Raw genomic sequence first — 11,405 nt, 5'->3', positions numbered from 1 at the left:
TGATACATAACTATTTTCTACAATGCAGGATAAGTGTTTGCTTGGTGACTGTGGCTTTCAAATCTCCATATGAGGACTTTACCCCCAATCTTTCCTGCTTAAATATAATTAACTCCAGGTGCAAACCAATATTGGAGAAAGGGAGAAGTCAAGAACAATCAAGACTTTTGCCAAAACTGTTTTTAATAAAACCGTAAGTTCCCTATTTACATGTATACACACACACACACACACACACACACACACACACACACACACACACACACACACACACACACATATGCAAACTCGTATATTTATATTATATACATATTTCATTTTTGTCAAGTGCGTGTATGACAAATGGAAGAATAGTATTTAATCAGCTGTTAATTTTCAAATCGAAGGGTATGGCAAATAAATAAATTTTTGGCCTTTGTTTTTCTGTAAACATACAGAATATAACTACCATATTAACAATTATCAGTATATTTTTCTGATGGGATTAGTCTTCCTCTGCCTCCCGCATGACACCCCTGCTTACTGTACTAATTCCAACTTACATACATATTAGCTGAGCAAATTCAATTTAACAAAGTAAGCAGCTATTTCAATTGCTACAAACTTCTAGGACATCAGAGTTTAGTGGATATAGCAAGTAGGGGTGTAGAAAATAAAGAGGGCACTTGAAACCTCAGGAGTACATGATTTGGGAAAGTGGAAGATACACAATTTATATTTATATATTTATTTATGTAAGTGCATATGTGTGTTTGAGCGGTTATAGTTTCACACACTTGAACACAGTCAAACATTAGAACAGTTTAGAAAACAATTTAGAAATTAGTTATTTAGGGAGTGAGAAAGAAATATTTGTGAGAAAATGACAAATCCAATAAAACTGCATGTCATGGCCTAATAAAAGCCAAAACTGAAAAAAAGAGCTGTCATAATACAAGGTGCAGAACTGTTTTTAATGTTAAGTTCTTTCTAAAGTAAGACTTCAGTATAACAAATTTAACTAAGCACATTAAAAAAGATTTAAATAGAATCCTGTGAAAGCACCTGACTGTGAATGGAAGCCCTACTGTTTGTCACACAATAGGTGGTTGATGCTCAGAATACTAAACACAAAATATCGGCAGGGTTTTGTCATGGTGGCCAGACTCAGAAAAGAGTCAAAATAGTGAATGATGTGTTCTCCTTACTTTTGGTATATCTCTATCCCTATCTCCTGCTATCTGTCTATCTGTCTATCTATCTATCTATCTATCTGGTTGATCAGTGCAATATTTTTGTTTTATTAAGCAATTCCCACTACACCCAATCAATGGCATGCGGGAAAGCCCCTAAAATATGAATAGATAGACAGATATCTAGATCTATATTTTAGGGGCCTTCCCGCATGTCATTGATTGGGTGTAGTGGGAATTGCTTAATAAAACAAACATTTTTATTGCAGTCATATATAGCTAGCTAGGTAGATAAAATGACATGTATGCATGTAAGGAATGTGTTGTACATCAGAGTAATCTACACCAGAGTATATCACGAAGGCAAGAAACAAGTGTGCCATATTTATTTATTTAATTATTTATATTTATTTACCACATAGTGCACCGATCAATACTGACCAATTTCAGGGTCAGCCTGGCCAAAATAAAATACATTTCACAATCAAAAAAATACAGAAATATAAGCAATAACAGAGTAATTCAGATAAAATACATTGAAAAGAACTGTGTATATACACTGTAGTGAATAAGCTGAGTGTAATGTACAATAGCTATATATTAGTTTGCAAAGGGGCTTGATCCTCAGTAAGTCTTGAGAGAGGAGAAGAAGCTCAGAACTAGATAGGTTAGGTGACACTGTATATCAGGAGAAGAAGCTCAGAACTAGATAGGTTAGGTGACACTGTATATCAGGAGAAGAAGCTCAGAACTATATAGGTTAGGTGACACTGTATATCAGGAGAAACAGCTCAGAACTAGATAGGTTAGGTGGCACTGTATGTCTCCTGTTGAAGCAGGATAAGTGTTGACTTCCTTAATGTTGATGGGAGAGATTGCCAAATAGTAGGTGCCTGTCCTTTTCTCACAAAGATTTCTTTCCCATTCCCTAAATAACTACTTCTCACCCTGGAGAATGCTGACTTCTGTCCAGTTACTGATACATGGTTCAAAGCCACAGAAGTCACTCTGACAGTGCATAACTATAATGCCTTTCATACATTGCAACTTCCCACTGAACATGAAAGAGAAAAGGTGGAGGTGTATTTATCTACATAAAGGATAAGCACATGTCAAGGCAGGTCATGTTTGAGCTAATCCATCTCCATCTAACCATGGGAAAAATCCATTACCATATTCTTGCTAGCTACAGGTCTCCCACCGTGAACCAGGAAACCCACACATCGTGCGTGAAGTTACTAGAATAAGTCACCATCCAGCCCCAAACCATACTCATGGCTGATTTTAACTACTCCCCCATTAATTTGGAGACATACATGATCACTAACATGCAGACCCAAAGATTTCTTGACTTTGTAAATAGAAATGTCTTAGAGCCAGTCTACATCTGGTATTCACAAATATGGGAGAGTACTGACATCCAGATCTAAGGAAATTATAATCCCTCTGTACTCAGCCCTCATTAGACCAATAATTGAGTACAGTATGGCATTTAGCATGTACTTGACTAGATACTTACAGAAGTTGGAGTGACCTCAGAGGTTCCTCACAAAGAAAATGCAGGGTGCATGAACTGTTAATATACTGAAAGCCCTATCCCTTTACTTTGTCTCCTAATGACTATTAATGGCTATTAATGGGTGATCTATGCCCGATTTACAAGGCACTCACAAATCCAGCCCTTATGGAGCTGCTACACATCCTCATGTCAAACAGCATGAGGGTCACCTGATCTAGGATCTAAACTTTGTCAGCAACTCAAGCAAAACATGCTGGAGAGACAGATATGTATCTCAGAGATTGCCCCTTCTTTGGAACAGGCTTCCAGTTCGCATTAAACAAAGTTCTTCCCTGGCCCTCTTCAAATACAGTTTGTATCAATTGATGGGGAAATCACAAATTCACACCTGGGGTGGTGCTTCTGTTCCTTATGGACAGAGACAATCTGTAAGATCCTCAATGCACAGGCACAAATCCATGTCATCCTCTTGCCCCTAGGGGTCATATAGTGGGTAAAATCAGGTTATATTGGCTAGGTTTGTAAGGGCTCTTAAGGCGTTAGCGTAGTAATTTTCCATGAACCTATGAACACTGAACTTATGAGAAGAGAGAGCATGTGCAGTGCTGTGAAGTTTGGTTCTAGGGTTAGTAAGAGTTCATGTGGCTTGTGATCTTATGTGTAGTTCTGACAGCCCATAATGCACAGCAAGACAAAATGAGCCAGAATGCCATTAATCTATCTGGCTGCATGATTGTCTAGCGTAACTATGAGCCCAGGTTTATGGTGTGCATCTAAAAATCAGACATGTTCAATCATGACCACTGGAGAAAGTGGTCTAAAGAACGAAACCCACACATACCTCTCAACCTCTTTGAGCAAGAAATCTGGACAAGGCCATCAATAATGGGGGAACAAAGGCACAAAAATAGGAACACTTTTTAAATATTTCTTTTACAAACTTAGAAAATTGATAGAATAACAGGTTTTGCATTAGCATGACTTTTCTAAAGAGTATGAAGTCTGAAACTCAAATGTATGTCATTATTTTCTGACTTCAACCCTCAATAATTTGTCAAAAAAACACAATTTTTTGAGAACTGGACCAAAAATATGAGGCAAAAATCTGTACATTCTGCAAAAATCTGTAAAATTGAGAGGTATGAGTTACCCACAGTATGGAGTTGCAGGCACAGGTATGTAAACAAATCAAGAGATCCATATGATATATGTGAAGGCACATATACATTTTGATGACAGCTCCTCATGTCACCACTCTTACTCATGATCATTCACCGCATACATGGTGACAAGTGTAGCCTTTCCACTTGATATCAGCAATCAAACATGGACCACCAGCAGCTTACTATAAGATGGTCACTAAGCACAAACATAGGTGCAGTAGCACCCATTGTAGCAGTGGAATGCTCTTGCTAGGTGTTTTTTCCCTAGAGCTGTATCCCGCATGTGCACCAAAGGGACCTGCTGTTGTAGACCTGCTGGCAGAACAGGCATAATCAGCCAAGGATACAGCAATCATCTATCCACACATAATCCACAGAATAGGTATAGTCAAAAAAGCCTGCATCATTCCAACTATGCTGTGAATAATGTTTACAGAGTTACAAAACACAACAGTGGTGCTGTGACTAGGACAGATGATGCCAGCTTGCATTCGTTCAGTGGTGCATCTCAGTCTTAGTTCTGATAACACTCAGACTCCAATGTGTTCAATTCTGCATTCAGCTGACATCCTGCTTATGTAATGCACTGAAAGTATTATTGTATTCAGTAATATATTCCTCAGTGATAAACTCCAGCTCTTTCACAATGGATGTGTAACTTATGGAAGAACCATACACTAGTGATAAACCTTTAACTGGACCATGTCTCCCACATCAGTACCAGCCATAGGGGCATTGAATGAAACAGAACTGAACTACATCAGAAAAACACATATCAGGTCCCGGAAAATGATGTAGGTCTTAATAATATGTCCAAATCTGCTCCTTAGCTCTGCAAGAACTCCAGATCCTAGAGTCCTTAATGGATGGCTCCAAGCCTAATTTACCATCTTATGTGCCTTAAATGCCAATTAGCATGATAGTATAGATACCTTGGGCTCTGCCCGGGATTATATTAGCAATATTTACAATTTTTTTTCTCTGACATGAATTGCTTGACATGTATACCCCTTTAGTGTGATCTGGGAGTCTGCCTCATGTAGTGACATAAGTCTGCAGTGAGCAGTTGTAGATTAAATTCTCATTACTTATAATGTCACTCATAAACCTGACTATAAATGCTATATATAAACTTTGCTAATGAATGGTCAGTTATCTGAGAGCTACACTAAAGCACTGCTAACAATGAAAACATGATGAACATAAAAAAAAATATTATTACAAATTGAGAAGCATTATGTAAGAATCCACTAGTAGCTATAATTGTGAGATTATTGCTTATTTTGGTAATGCTACATAAGCATAAATGCACGCACATGTGCACACACACTCAAGTACAGACTATATGAAGGCTGACCTTTTGGGCCTGAGAGGAACATTTCTGTTTTCAGTGCATCCCATATTTTGCTTTCAGTAATAATATTAGAAACACTTTACTACCATACTCATCTGGACCACTTTTTGTCTGCCTTGCTATTTCGGATTCAGATGAACAGCTGTTTGTACTCTCATCTTCTTGATCTTGATTTCAGATAGAAAGGAGTATACCCCTTATATCCTCCATCTTAATTTCAGATGAATAAGTGTGCGGCCCTCGTGTCCCCCATTTTGATTTCAGATAAAGAATTGCCCCCCCCCCAATGTTCTCCATTTTGATTTCTCTCATGTCTTCTGTGGATTTACCTACAAACCCTCAACAATCTTTCTTTTTAGGTTCACCAAGTACTGGAAATTAAATACCAAAAATACTGAACTGAAAAACCTAAAAAAACAGAAGTTTTCCAGGGGATAAGCCCCCCTGCACACCTGATGTGGGGGCAAACCTCCACACTGTCCAAAGTTATATATGCCAACTCCATGGTCACACCAGAGTAAGGACAAGGGGAAAAATCCTGAAATCACACCACCAGCTCTCATACAAAATAACACATTGCGGCAAAATTTACTGGTATGTTCAATTCTCGCACTAAAGCCTCTCTACCACCGGTGCGGTGAAAGCCAGTAGGTAAGCCTCTTCTTTCTTGGTTTCAGATGAATAACTGTGTATATTCAGCTGTTCTCCATCTTGTTTTGGATGATCAGTCGTGTCTCTTCCACGTCCTTAGTGTTCACTACCTATGCTTATTTAACTACCTCCTATGAATCCTGGAGACAAAATCTGCCCAGAGTGAATACATTTTATGTCTCAGATAATTACAGCTTCCTTTACCGAATCTCTTAGAAGATTTTTTCTTTATCTTTTTATTATTTTTTACTGCTTAAACATACATCATACCATTCAAAAAACAAAATTCTTTAAAGTACATACAGAAAGATATACTTACAAATATTTTCCCTGTTTGATCAAAATACAATCCTGTTTCCTTCTACAAAGTCTGTAATTCCCTTTCCTTTATGACAGTATCTTCCTACCAGGATTATAGAATGAGAAACTATTTACTTCTGTCTTTACCTTCACTCCCTGGTTCTTAAGAACCATTTGAATTCCAAGTGCTTCAAATACCTCATGAGTCATTTACTTTGCCCGTTACTTCAGCCCTTCACTTTCAAATCTACTATTACTACAATTTTACCATTTCTTTTTAATCCAGTTACTTCTCCTCCCGTATCAAACATTTCTGCATGAGTTATTTAACCACTCCCATCTGCACTCCACCTTTCTCTCTTCTTCTTCTCCAAATTTTCTAGGTAAGTTAAAATAAATGCTGAAAAATAAATGGATAGTTAGTTGTGCTAAAATATGTTTTAATTAAAAGGGATATAGCTGCAATGGTAGCAGGTTTTCACCCACACTCATTTTAGTAATTATTTTCTTTGGATTAGAATAACTATAAATATGCTTTTTAAGCAACGGTGCATTTTCAGTGGTATCCTTAACTGTTACTGAATGCCACTGATGAATATATCTGTTAAACTGACATGAACTACCATAAACAGGTACTTATCTAATATTATGAAGCACAGAAGGACACTAGGGTGACACAAGGCTACAAGAATCTGCTCAGTTTTACTTTTGCACATGTGATATTTATAACAAATCAAGTCCACTTAAATGCTATTTGAAGTGAAGTATATTTTATGCTCTTCTGGCCTTCATTTATATGACAATTTAAACACTAGAATGTAATGAAATTTTCTTCAGGTTTTCTACTGAAGGACACATAAATCAGTTGAATGGTATGCTGTTTTTCTTAGTGATAATAAAAGCACTTATTTCTAGTTCTGTGAGTGGTGACTAAGAGGTGAAGGAACTTTTAAATGATCAAACATCAAAAGCAACTAATGAAAAGCTTCAATGAGGAGAAATAGTTAAAGCTTACATTTTCATAGGAATGCTGCAGCATTTACAAGAAAATAAAACTATCAATTACATTTTGTAGCATGGGTACTTTGTTTAAGCAAGGCAGCAGCTGCAGAGGTTGTTAAGCTACTGATTTAAGGATTCTAGTCCAAATGCCGCAGAAGAGATTTAAAAACACCTAAATCTTCCATCACAATTCACTCTTCATTCATTAGTATATTCTCTTATGATTTCAACTGTTTCATCTTCTTAACATTGTAATTCATTAATTTTGGATCTGCTTTAGTAACATGAGTACTATTTTTAAATATACTGCCTTGAAATATACTACCTGTGAGGACAAGCCAACTCGGAGAAAGTATAACATTTCTATTGTGTTTTCCTTTCTATTGCTCATAAATACACTAAGAGGTGTTCACACACATGCAATAGTGACATAAGCATCTGTAATGTGACCACCTAAATGGCAACCGTTTATATATACAAATTCATTTTCCTAGCCTTTGTCTCATTGGCATTGTTATTACAGTGTATTCCAGCAAGACTATGTTTTATAGCCAGTAAGTAAATCCGCAGTGCCCACATTCAGCAAATGTGCAATGTGTAGACCATATTTATCTTGACAATACATCAGTTAAAAACACGGACTTTTTTCAAATCACCTTGTTATACTGAAGTTTCATTTCATTGTTACATACAGCGTTATCTTTGTAAAAGTGTTGAGGATAATGTTCTAAGATTCAAAAATGTTACATGTCAATGAATCAGGGAAGTATATTAAATATGTTTAAATGTATTTGAGCCCTTATGGATGTCTAATTGTTATCTAATACATATTAAAGTACACTTGCTCTTGTGTGGATGACAATAGTCTGCAAAGTCTGGAAATGTATCTCTTTGCATTTTGTTCTGTTGCAGCCTTAAGAATGAATTTTAAAATTAAGTGCTTAAGAAGGTGGAAAGAAATCCAAATGGCAAATGAGCTTTAGGCAGACAATATGGATGCCAGAGCCTAACAGACAGCAATCTACATGACAATGAGATACAACCTTTCTATGGAACTTAATTGGTTTATTTTTGTTATATGTTTTTAGCAGTAGATATTTTAGCTCTTAATATGATGAATATCAGTTTGTGTGTAACAACAAAACTGCATATTGCACTTGTTTTGGCTCTCAAAAATCTTGTACAGAACAGAAAATGAACTCTAATGTTTTCAGTGATACCCTTAAAATTTAGATTCACCAGTTTATTTGCCATTGTTCCAAAGGTTAACATGTTTAAAAAAGTAAAACATGCTCTCATTTATGCTAAGGTTAAATTGCTTCCCAACACTTGGCTCTTATTCTCAATTCCATGCAAGGTGCAGAGATGGCATGTTCCCCCTCTATATGGATGAGTTTTTATAGGTTCATAGGCTCATAAGAAGGTACTAGGCTATCGGCCCAAGGGCCTACGTAAGCCTAGCCAGCAAGGTTCCCTGGCTTATGCCACCCAAGAAAGTTATTTTCCTGTGCCACTGTCCAGCAGAGACACAGAAGTGATCCCCGGGGTGTATTTCCTATTTCCCATGGGGAAATATTTTATATTATTTTATATTATTTTATATTATTTTATGGGGGAAGTCCTGCTTTTATGCTCCATCCTGAAGATATGTGTGCATGTGTGTGTGTGTGTGTGTGTGTGTGTGTGTGTGTGTGTGTGTGTGTGTGTGTGTGTGTGTTAGAATGGCATCACAACAGAATTCCTGACATATGCCTTTTGTCCTGCTATAATATCTACCTCCCCCAGTCTTGAATAAGACAAGTAATAGTTAAAATGAATTAGTTGTAATAAAGGCAAATGAATGAATGGTTGAATGAATGGATGAATGAGTGAATGAATAGGTGGTTTGGAATATGATGAACGAATAGATGAATAAAAATTATCAACAGTTATCCCCAGAGTTTTGAATTTCATAGTCAAAGAACAGAAATGTTGCTAGAATATAAAGATGGTTACTTTATGTGACATTGTTTTTATTTTGACAGATTTACATTATTGTCTAATATTTCTATTCCTTTGATTTTTATTGGAGCTTTTTTACATGAATCTCCAATATACACTTTGAATTGCCTTGTTAACAAGCAGGAATATGTCCTGGGCTCCACTTTATTTTCATTGTGGACTTATTTTAAGTAGGGCAACTTTACCTTAACTGATGTTAGTGGAATAAAAATGTATTTTAAGAAAAAGAATTGAAAGAAACTGTAATTTCTATTTTTGTGGTGGAGCAGCAGAAACAAAGTATTACTATGTACAGATCATGAAGAAAATGGTCTTGAGGGATGGGAGAAGGGCGGTGAACTCAGTTTCCACAAACAATTTTTGCAGCAGTTGGGGAAGTGGTTGGATGAAATAGTCCTTATCTCCTGACATTAGTTACACCCCAGATGTTTAGAATGGCTGAACAAATCAGCTTCTAGATACCACATTTTACTTTTATAAGCTTGATGTAAATTTTCTTGTATTATTTGAATGTTTAGACGACTTTGCTCCAGTGATTTTTTTAACAGATGCTAATTTGTAAAGCTGACTTTGCTCGTTTTTTATCTGAAGTGTTTAAACTGTATATTTTGAAATGAGTTGCATGGTAGTAAAATTGAAAACAGCCCAAATACTAATTTTGTCTTTTTCTTTCTTTCTCTTTTATTTCCTACATAATATTTGCAACTAGTATATCATTGTTTCACTCTTCCCATTAGTTACAACTAAAATCTATGAATATTTAGAATAACTCACAAAAATGGCATTGGAAGATAGCTGTAATCAGCATTATACATAAATTGTAACCTACTGTGATTTACTGCATTTGTATATGCCAGAGATTAATGCATGAGGGATATAGTTCCATTACCTGAGAGACCTTTATTTCATCCTGCTAAGAGAAAACCTTAAAGTGAGTGAACAGAGGGAACAATGTTGAGTATGCACTCTTACTCTGTTTAGTGTAAAGTGAGTGAACACAGGGAACAATCTGATGTGTGTATTCTTACTCTGATTAGTGTAAAGTGAGTGAATAGAGGGAACAATGTGATGTGTGCACTCTTACTCTGATTAGTGTAAAGTGAGTGAATAGAGGGAACAATGTGATGTGTGCACTCTTACTCTGGTTAGTGTAAAGTGAGTGAATAGAGGGAACATTGTGATGTGTGCACTCTTACTCTAGTGTGAAGTGAGTGAACAGTGGGAAAAATGTGACATGTGGAATCTTACTCTGGTTAGTGTAAAGTGAGCGAACAGAAGCAACAATGTGACATGTGGACTCTTACTCTGGTTAGTGTAAAGTGAGTGAATAGAGGGAACAATGTGATATGTGTACTCTTACTCTGGTTACTGTAAAGTGAGTGAACAGAGGGAACAATGTGATGTGTGCACTCTTACTCTGGTTAGTGTAAAGTGAGTGAACAGAGGGAACAATGTGATGTATGCACTCTTACTCTGGTTAGTGTAAAGTGAGAGAACAGAGGGAACAATGTGATGTGTGCACTCTTACTCTGGTTAGTGTAATGTGAGTGAATAAAGGGAACAATGTGATGTGTGCACTATTACTCTGGTTAGTGTAAAGTGAGTGAACATAAGGAAAAATGTTATGTGCGCACTCTTACTCTGGTTAGTCTAAAATGAGTGAACAGAGGGAACAATGTGATGCGTGCACTCTTACTCTGGTTAGTGTGAAGTGAGTGAACAGAGGCAACGATGTGACATGTGGACTCTTACTCTGGTTAGTGTAAAGTGAGTGAATAGAGGGAACAATGTGATGTGTGCACTCTTACTCTGGTTAGTGTAAAGTGAGTGAAGAAAGGGAACAATGTGATGTGTGCACTCTTACTCTGTTTAGTGTAAAGTGAGTGAACAGAAGGAACAATGTTGAGTATGCACTCTTACTCTGTTTAGTGTAAAGTGAGTAAGCACAGGGAACAATCTGATGTGTGTATTCTTACTCTGATTAGTGTAAAGTGAGTGAATAGAGGGAACAATGTGATGTGTGCACTCTTACTCTGATTAGTGTAAAGTGAGTGAATAGAGGGAACAATGTGATGTGTGCACTCTTACTCTGGTTAGTGTAAAGTGAGTGAATAGAGGGAACATTGTGATGTGTGCACTCTTACTCTAGTGTGAAGTGAGTGAACAGTGGGAAAAATGTGACATGTGGAATCTTACTCTGGTTAGTGTAAAGTGAGTGAATAGAGGGAACAATGTGATATGTG

Source organism: Protopterus annectens, chromosome 2.part1 (genome assembly GCF_019279795.1).
Source record: "Protopterus annectens isolate FY-2018-M chromosome 2.part1, PAN1.0, whole genome shotgun sequence".
Taxonomy (NCBI): domain Eukaryota; kingdom Metazoa; phylum Chordata; order Ceratodontiformes; family Protopteridae; genus Protopterus; species Protopterus annectens.
The sequence above is the reverse complement of the archived record's forward strand: the minus strand, read 5'-3'. Positions refer to the sequence as shown.